The sequence below is a fragment of the Cupressus sempervirens genome, chromosome 7 (assembly GCF_028749045.1).
Source record: "Cupressus sempervirens isolate cs-2001-9-10 chromosome 7, ASM2874904v1, whole genome shotgun sequence".
Lineage (NCBI taxonomy): Eukaryota > Viridiplantae > Streptophyta > Pinopsida > Cupressales > Cupressaceae > Cupressus > Cupressus sempervirens.
This window is the reverse complement of record NC_143124.1, coordinates 72,630,799-72,641,269: the sequence shown is the minus strand read 5'-3', so window position 1 is coordinate 72,641,269 and position 10,471 is coordinate 72,630,799.

Below are 10,471 nucleotides of genomic sequence, written 5' to 3'. Positions count from 1 at the left end.
AACCTATAAGTAAGAGGAGTGAAAAGAGATCTTATAGGTCTATGTGTTATTGTTGCACTCCTAAATGGTGTAATACCATCTCAACCAATTCTGGTCTATGCTGATCAATTCTAAGACCTATTCTAATAGGCAATTCTTATTTTGCTACTCGCTACTTGACTTAATTGTCAAATGTAGAAAACCTAAATCTGCATTCATCGTGCTTATTATTTAATCCCTACAGTACACACTCATATTGGCCACATTAAACCTATTTGATTTCAATTTAATTTAATCTAAAGTATTTATACTTTAATTAAATTAAATTATATCCTAAGGCTAATGTACTATGGAGTTAAATCTATTTAATTTAATAAGAATGTCTATTTTAATTAATTAAACAAAATTGTTTAATTAAATAAAGAAGCTACTTCTAATTAATTAAATAAAATTATTTAATTAAATGGGAAACCATTCCTAATTAATTAAATGGAGTTATTTAATTAAATGAGAAAAGTGTCTTTAATTAATTAAATAGGATTATTTAATTAAATAGAAAATGCATTTATGAGGTCATATCTCATTTTATTAAATTAAATATCTCTCCAAAATCTCTCTTCAGTTCAAAAAAGGAAATTCCTAGTTTACTGCTGATCAAATTAGAAGTGACCCAGATCACTTACTCTCTTACTAAAGTCTATCTGAGTTAATTGGCTCTTACACTCAGATCTGAGCCAGTTGACTCCCTTTGATTTGGGAATTTTCCTTTATAATTGAACTTCATCTTCAATCCTGACTGTTGATTGAAATCGACCTCAACTGTTGATGGATTCCAGTAAAGTATATTGAAGAGACCCCCATCTCTTCAGTAGTCCTCGCGTGAAGATGTGCACTTTCTCGCGCGCAGCATGAAAGATCTTGTGTGAAACTCGAGACCAATTTTCTTTCTCGTACGAGAAATAGGGGCTATCTAGGCTTGTCAGATGCAAGTTCAGAAGTTGGTTTTGGACACCCTTTTGGTTTTTACATCTTCCTAGTTCAAAACAAATTTCCTAGGGGTTTAAAATATATCGTTTAAGTATAAGTTGACGTATATTTAATTCCTTATACTTAAGATATATTTTAATATATGCGACGAATCTTTGAGATAGGTTTCAGACCTCTCTGAGATGAGATAAACATTTTAGGAAATTTCTAGGCTTCAGAAATCCAAACTTAATTTATTTTTAGGGCTTCAGGATTTCAGACTTAGCCAGATTTTAGGATTTTGCATTTTACCCCAACTTGGTGATTTGTTGATGAGTGGTCATTTATTGAGCCCTCATCATTTGCATTGTCATTGTTGGCTTTGTTTGTGTGTGTCAGTTTGGTAGTGGTGTTTGGAGATTCGTTGGTTGCTAGGATTGTGGTGAAGTCTTCCATTGCGATCTTTGTGATCCATGTATGATGTTGTCATCTGCATTCATACTTGTAAAAAAAAAAATTTCTTGGCTTGTATTTCATCCTTATTTCCAAGGATCTCCAGGCGAGGCATTACATGTTTTAATCAAACAATCACATGTAGACCAGAAAACCAAAATCAATGACACAAGGAAGAAAAGAATTCACTTATATATCATTCATAGGCCAAAGAGATGTAGTCATGAAAAATTGCAGATATCCATAATACACCAATGAGCGGAAAATAGTTCTTGCACAATACATCAATGGCTGAAGGAGATAAAGAAGAATGTCAAATAGTTCAAAGGAAAAGGGGATTTATAGTAGCAAGCCAGAGCAATGCTAGAGAAATAAAGAGGGTCTATCATTTAACAAAATTTACAAAATTTTCCTTTATAGCTCACACATAACTAAGATATTTTTTGCCTTAAACCAAACCTAACAACTACCATTTAAGATTATGAAGGACAATTCTAAAAATTTGAGCAAAACTTGATCATGGAACAACTCCAAATGTAATAGTTGTAGGAAGAAAATAAAATCAATGCATCCAACTATAAGAAAATCAAATCCAAAAGATCTAATCACTACATGTAACAAAGAGACATGGAGATGCATTAACAACATGGAACAAGGCCCAAAATGTTGGTTAGCATTGGAGAAACAATCATTGTAATGTATCATGGCCAAAATGAACAAATATCCACTATTGTCAAAGAAAATGCCAGATGGGATAACATGCAAGTTAACCCGTTGTAAAAATATAGAGTTGACCCACGTGGAATAAATTTGATTTGCTGAGAAAAGATGTGAACCATCGATGTAGATCTTCATTCAAAATGAATGGCTCGAATACTACAAAAATATCCCCAACTGATGAGTAAAGCCTAACTATATATCAAGATCTTCCCTTGTCACCATGGATGATTGAGATGCACTCATGAAATATACAAATATTTTTCCAAGATCTAATGACCATCATATCTTCACAAGAGAAAAGGGTAGCAATGTGAAAATATGACCACCGTTTGATTAAAAGCAACCTAGTAAGGAAAAGATCCACCACACCATGACCTATAAAAGGGAGGGACCCACCTGCCATGTGTCAATTTGTCACTTTGTCACTATAACTAAAGATTGATCAACTCCCCAAAGTGATAAATTAACCACCCTTGATCTATTTGCATCACATGGTAGAAGGTAGAACATGGAACATGTGGCCCATGACCTTGACTACAATGGCTTGTTTCTCTACATAGATGTATTTTTCTTCATACTCTTTAAGCCCTTCACTAAAGAAGGCTATGGGTTTTTCTTCATCCTTATCATTTTCTTGAGTCAATATAGAAAAAATACTTGACTCACCACCTAAGGTATAAAGAATGAAATCCTTCTCAAAATTTGGATTAATGAGAGTAGGGGTTGAGGCTATGGCTTCCTTGATCTCTTCAAAACTTCCTTTCCCTTCCTTTGTCCATGTAAAGACCATATTTTTCTTAAGCATAGTTGTAAGGGGTTTCACCATGGTAGCAAGATTAGGAATAAATATTCTCAAAAAAATTATTCTAACAAGAAAGCTTTGTATCCCTTTCTTATATTTAGGAAGAAAGAGAGAAAGTATTTCTTTTGTTCTCTCTAGATCAATGATTAAACCATCCTTAGATACAATGTGTACTAACAATTTTCCTTGATTAGTGGAAAACACACACTTTCTTGGATTTAAGGATATGCCAAACTCTCTACATTTTATAAAAGCTTGTCTGAGATGACCAAAATGATCAATCATGCTCCTAGAATATACTATAATATGATCAAGATAGACCAATACAAAATTTTCAATCATATTCTTGAAGGCCATCTCCATTGCCATCTAAAAAGTGGCACCTACATTAGTTAATCTGAAGGGCATTTTAATGTAAGCATAGGTGCCCCACTTTTTGGTGAATGTAGTCTTGAATCTGTTAGCCTCTTTGACCAATACTTGATTATAACTAGAGAATCCATCAAGAAATGAGAGTCTCTTATAATTTCTAACCTTAGATAATATTTTTCTCATGGAAGGGAGGGGATGATGATCCTTAAGGGAAGCTTGGTTAAGGTCCCTAAAGTCCACACACAATCTAATTTCTCCATTCTTCTTCCTAATAGGGAGAAGGTTTGCTACCCATGACGAGTGCTTGTTAGGGAAAATTATATTAGCTTCAATCAATGTGGATAGCTCTTTCCTCATCAGGGGTTCAACTTTAGAGTTTATCAACCTCTTCTTTTTTCTTACTAGTTTGACATTATCAATTAAATATATAGTATACTAAAACAAACTTGGGTCAAAACCTTTTAAATAATCATATATCAAAGAAAATACATCATTAAATTATTAATATAAATGAATAAAACTTTCTTGTTCAATTTTAGAACATACCTTTCCCATGTTTAAGGATTTTCCATCAGCAATTGTGACTGGTTTGTGATCATCCCTACTTGCAGCAAGGTTCATCCCTCTATCAATTTATTGGTCATCAGGATTAAAGATACTTTTTAAGGTAATAAGACCTTTAGGAAACTTTTTGGAACTAATATTAATGATCTGATCACCATATTGATCCTATAATCTTGATTGGTTTCTAATTAAAAACTCTACTTCATTGTACAAGAAGCTTACAATTTGTTCATCTGATCCAAATAATTGCCAATTGGTGTTTTTGTTAGGGATAGCAGGCCTAATTACCACCTTAATTTGTTGCTTATTTTCATCTTCAAGGATCCTTGGCACATCATAAGATGCACCCACTAGTGTAAGTATATTAGCATATCTATTCTCCTTTTTAGGGATGCTTTGGATATTAAATGTTTTGAACTTTCAAGAAAATACCATACTCTATGTTTATAAGACTTGAGAAAACCATTCTTGGTGATATTTTGATTCCTCACTTGATTAACCACCAATTCACTATCTCCATTTACACTTAACACTTGAATTCCTATTTTTTGAGTAAGTAAGAGACCCTAAATCAAGGATTCATACTCAACCACATTATTAGTACAATTAAATTGGAGCCTAAATGAGAAGTAGTACCTTTCTAGTGCAAGAGAAATCAACATCACACTAGCCCTTGATCCATTTTTATTTCTTGATCCATCAAAGTACATGCTCCATATCCCACTCATATACTCTTTGGTTTTCTTCAGGTTGGGAATTAGAGCATCCTCTTCTAATATACAATATGTACCAAGGCCTATCTCAAGGGTTTCTAATCTAGGGTCAAACTAGTATGCATTAGCACATTCATCTAAGAGAAAATTAGATATCTTTTCTAAGGAGGTAGCAAGCTCATTTACTATATTATTTTCATCTATCTCTAGAACAATGCAATTCATATTGATGAGATTTTGTGTGTAGGGCTCAATATGATGGAGGGATATAGGCTCTACTTTGGTTGAAGCCTTGGTTCCATACCTTATTCTAAAAACCATGTATGACCAATCATAAGATATGTAGCCTCCTATTTGGGTACTGAAATCTCTTGAAAGATAGATGGTAAAGTATGGCTTGATTTTAGTAATTGATATATCTTGGACTATAGTACAATGAGGGCATGCATGTAGGGCCATTTCCACATTTCTAAAGATCCTTGTAGTCTTTATAGTACTACCATCCAACTATAATACATCCTTAACAATGGGCTCATATTTCATTTCTAAGGCATCAGCAACACATTTGGGCATCACTAAATTTCTAGCCCATGAATTAATCATGCAATTGCAGACTATCTTATGCCCTATAATTAGAGAAACAATAAATGGAGGACATTTAACCTTTTTACTTGTTTCCACCTCTTTTGATGGTTGTACTAGGCTCGTGGCACTTTCCATGCTAGGTAGTTGATCCTTTGGTTCAATACTTTCCAACTTCTATTGTAGCAACCTATTTTGCATGGGTATAGTTTCAACATCATCCCACATTGAGATATTCAAATTTTTCTTCTTTATTTGATCTACCACATTAATTGATGTATTATGTGCTCTAGTAGAAGCTTTCAGAGCTGCATTTGTAGGAGTTTTAGGTGGAACAACCTGAGGATCACTCACATCTTTTATACTATTATTATTCCTTTTCTTTTGAAAGGCATTTGATTAATAATTTGTTGGTTGTACATGAGGTATTGCATTTGAATTTGAGGCCTAATTAAGAGGGCAGGAATAGAATCTTCAATGGCTCTTCTCTTTCTCCTAGTATTATGAGTAATGGAATCCTAGTTTACATTACAATGTTCCTCCACTTGATGCTTCATGAAATAACAATCCTCTAGTTGTTGCAAATGGGCAATATTAGTAGATTGAGTGTCATTATATGTTGTCCATCATATGGCTCTTGTCTAGTCAATGTTAGGTGTTCTTTTGCCTATTGGCACATGCAATGACTATATGAAAAATTGTAGGATGGACAAAAGTCCTAACCTTGAGCAAGATTATTTTGAGAAACTACTACCCTCACTAGATTTGGGCTTACATTTGTTGTAGAGGCATGACTATTCTACCTTTGATCAAAACAATTATTTCCATAATCATGATTTGGAGGCCTACCATTATTTGGATTTTGATATTACAACTGAGGGGCCTTATTACCTTGAGCTTGCTATCTCTCCAAAGTCACCACCTTATTACCCATTTTTTGGACCATTGAGAGATTTTCCTCTAGCTTCTTTTCTAGATTAGAACTGTGATCTTGCAACTTTTGATTACTCAACATGAGGGCCTGCATCATTTCCTTCAATTCTTCAAACTCACTTGAATATGTGGAGACCACCGAGGTTATATCAAGAGGTTGGTTTGTGGAAGTAGTAGGGATAGGGGCTATTGGAAGACTATGATTAGGCATATCTAGAAATAAGGGCATAGGGAGCCTTGGAGCCAATTTTCCTTCTTGTATCAATATATTCTCTATCTTGATGGTAATTTCATGGGAAAAAGGTAAGGTGTCTCCTCCCATAGATTGCAGAGTGGTAGAAATATCATTGTTAAAGGCTTTGAGGTAATACAAAAAAGCATTACTAGGAGAAGGCTTAATTGCAGTGGGTATTCTATCCCATGTCTTTTGAAATCTATAATTTAAATCAGTCATGTATTTATGGGGGCTCTCTTGATAGTTTTTAATTTCTCCTAGAGTGATAGGTGATCACTCTTACCTTCAAATTGCTAACATAATCTAGCTCCCAACCCATCCCAATTAGTAATAGAATTATAAGCCAAACCTCTATACCATTGCAACACCTTCCCTTTTAAGGATGAAGCTAGAAGCCTAACAACAACATCATCTTCTACAATACCATTTATATTACAAACATTTGAAACTTCTTGAATGTGTTCTAAAGGAGAGATAGAAGATTCACCAGTAAATTCAAGTATAATTTTGAGGGATGATACTTTTATATGATGTCTTTAATTTGATAGGAGAGGACTTCCACCATTAAAGGTGGCAAAAGCATGAGCTCTAGGTTGTGCTATATGGAATAATGGTCTATATATATAAGTAGATGGCAACCTAGGATGAGATCTAACAATAGGAGGAGTAGAGATGGATCTTGCTAGTGTATTTATTACTATTGTACTCCTAACTAGTGCTAAAGATACTCTATTATTTCTTCTTCTAGGATTTGAAAATGAAAGCTCTTGGTACTAAAATTTACCTCTAGAAGATGCCCTTGTTTCAGCTTTGGGCATGAACCATAGCAACTTGGTTTGAGATAGATGTAAAGGGTGTAGAGTTGCCAAGTACTTTACAAATAAGCCTCTTGAAGGCCTACAACACCAAGAGTAGCACTATCTTCTCAACATTAATCTGGAAATATTATTTTTTGACACTAGTAGACTTGAAATTTTTTGAATATGATTGTCCCACTGTGCATGCCAAAAACTATTGTCACAAAATTTTGCACCATTTTCCAAAGTTTTTACCTAAGGACAACCTTTTGAAACATGGAAACAACCTCCAAGCTATGGGACTTGAACTGTGAGGTTGAGTCTCTAGAGACGGTTGGATTCCTTTGCTATCAAGATACACCTAACTACTCTTGAGAGGAAAAGGGAGAAGGAGATGCAAGAAAAAAAACCTACCTAACCTATTCTAAGGAGGTGGTGCAACAAAATAGAATGTTCAAACCAATCTCTACCCATATATGTGCTTTTGAGAAATTATGACACCAAAAGATATACACATCCAAACTTGTTCTAATCAAACAATCAAATGTAAATCAAAAAACCAAAATAAATGACACAAGAAGAAGAGAATTCACTTATATATCATTCATAGGCCAAAGAGATATAGTCATGCGAAATTGCAGATATCCACAATACACCAATGAGAGGAAAATAGTTTTTGCACAATACATCAATGGCTAAAGGAGATAAAGCAAAATACCATATAGTTTAGAGGCAAAGGGGATTTATAGTGGCAAGCCAAAGCAATGCAAAAGAAATAGAGAGGGTTTGACCTTCAAAAAAATTTATAAAAATTTTCTTTATAGCTCAAGCATAACTAAGATATTTTCTGCCTTAAACCAAACCCAACCACTACCATTTAAGATTGTGGAGGACAATCCTACAAATCCAAATGAAATATAATCATGGAACAACTCCAGATGCAATAGTGGTAGGAAGGAAACAAAATGAATGCATCTAGATGTAAGAAAAGAAAATCCAAAAGATCTAATAACTAAATGTAACAAACAGACATGGAGATGCATTAACAACATGAAACAAGGCCCAAAATTTTGGTTAGCATTGGAGAAACAGTCCTTCTAATGTGTTATGGCTCCAATGAAAAAATTTGCACCACTATCAAAGAAAATGTAGGATGGGATAGCACACAAGTTAACCATCACAAAAATATAGAGTTGACCCACATGGAATAAATTTGATTTTCCCATAAAAGATGTGAACTATCAATATAGATCTTTATTCAAAATTAATGGCTCAGATGCTACAAAATATCCCCAACCATAGATCAAGATCTTACCTTATAACCACAGATGGCTGAGATGCACTCATGAAATATCCAAAGATTCACCAAGATCTAATGGCCATCATATCTTTGCAAGAGAAAAGGGAAACAATGCAAAAATATGACCACCATCTGATTTAAAGCAACCCAGCAAGGCAAAGATCCACCACATAATGACCTATAAAAGGGAAGGACCCTCTTTCTATGTGTCAAATCATTGCTTTATGGCCAACGTTCTCTGAGAGCTCATCCACACTATCTATGCTGACCTACTAAAGAAGCTAGACCCACATGCCATACATCACGATATTGCTATGTTGCATGAAATAATTCCCTCGCATCTCTGCATAGCAAAATAGTGATAATCATAGATGATCCTCAATCTGATGGTGAGTAAAATGCACTAAAATAATTGACCCGTGACTTGGCACTAATTAATTTTTCAGCACATTAAGGAATTGAACTAGCTAGGAACGTGAAGAAATTGAACTAGCTTGTCATGTGAAGGAATTGAACTTGCTTGGCATATGAAGAAATTGAACTAACTCGCCACATGAAGAAGCCATGTTAACATGAGATGTTAACCTGACCAAAAAGTGTGTCAACCCACATCAAAGAATCCAACCCATTGAAGATCTCTCAAATTTATTATTGATGATGGAATGAATGGGGGGAAAATGGCCAACAAATTCTTTTGGAGGCTAGATTATTTTCCTCAAAGAGGGTTTTCTAGAGTATATCTCTTGTCACAATTTTGTGTGTATGTTGTCTATTCTCTTTCATGTGGATTTTAATTGCATATTTATTTCAGATCTATTATAGGTTATGTGGAAATATTTATATTCTATATTTCAAGTTTCCTTACAAGTGGTATCAGAGCTATGGTTTTATTATTGTGACCTTAGATTGAATCCATGGGAGTGCATGAGAGGATAAAAGAAAGGGAAAAATATATAGGTTATTTGTTGCAGATCTGAGGGTTTTGGGTTTGTTGTTATGATAGGATATTGGTAGATTTTGGGAATGTGAAATTTTTTGACAAAAGGGTTTTTTTCAGATGTTTAATTTAAATGAGATTTTAGGGGGAGCTTGCAAAAATGACCTCTTGGGTAACATTGTGAGTTTATGATATTGTATATTTTGGAGATTTAAGATTTTTATTATATACTCAATTCACATTTTAGATTGGTCTTGTGATGATATGGTTATTAGTGTTTGATTTGGTTTTTATGATGATTTATTGGATCTACAAGTTATGTAATGTTATAAGTGGTCTATACTTACAGGTTGCATTTATGGCTTGGTTACAGGTTGTCTTTTCCCATTGACCTTTCATTATTGATGCATATTTAGATTGGTGGCATGGATTTGGGTTGTTTGCATGCCAAGTCACATGATTTGCTTATTTTTTCTTCATGTAGAAGGGATGAGATGTTGTTATCAAGTATAGTCATGGTGGAGGATTGTGGTTGACTATTTTATGCTGACAAGTTGGACACTTTGAGAGGTAGTTGTCAGTTCATGGATGTGATATGGTGCCATTGATTTTGGCATGATATGATTGGATATATTGGTACATCCTTGATGTACATTGGTTTGGTTTCTTAATTTGATTATGGTGCTATATCTTCTTGGTTGAGGATCATGGTTATTTGGTTTCTTTTGAGGAGCTCATGATGTGCACTTTGATTTCTTTGATGGCTTGATGCCTTGGTTGAATCTCATGGTTAGAGGATGATTTTTTCATCATGATTTCATGGATAGCTTGGATACATAGTTTAGTGGAAGATTTTGATAGTGATGGGGTGACAATGCAAGATTAGTTCCTAGTTTGGTTTGTACCTTTGTGGGTTTGGAGATCTTAGTTTCACTTGGTACTAACACTTTGATTGTGTGGTGTAGACCTGGAGGATCTTCATGAAGGAGATGGATTTTATGATTCTATAGGTGACTTGGTACCATGATTTAGTGAGATTTATTCGCATTGATATATTTATTGAGTGTTTGTAGATGTTGTAGGTTTGTCTTAGATCTTGTTGCTATAGAAGTGTCTTT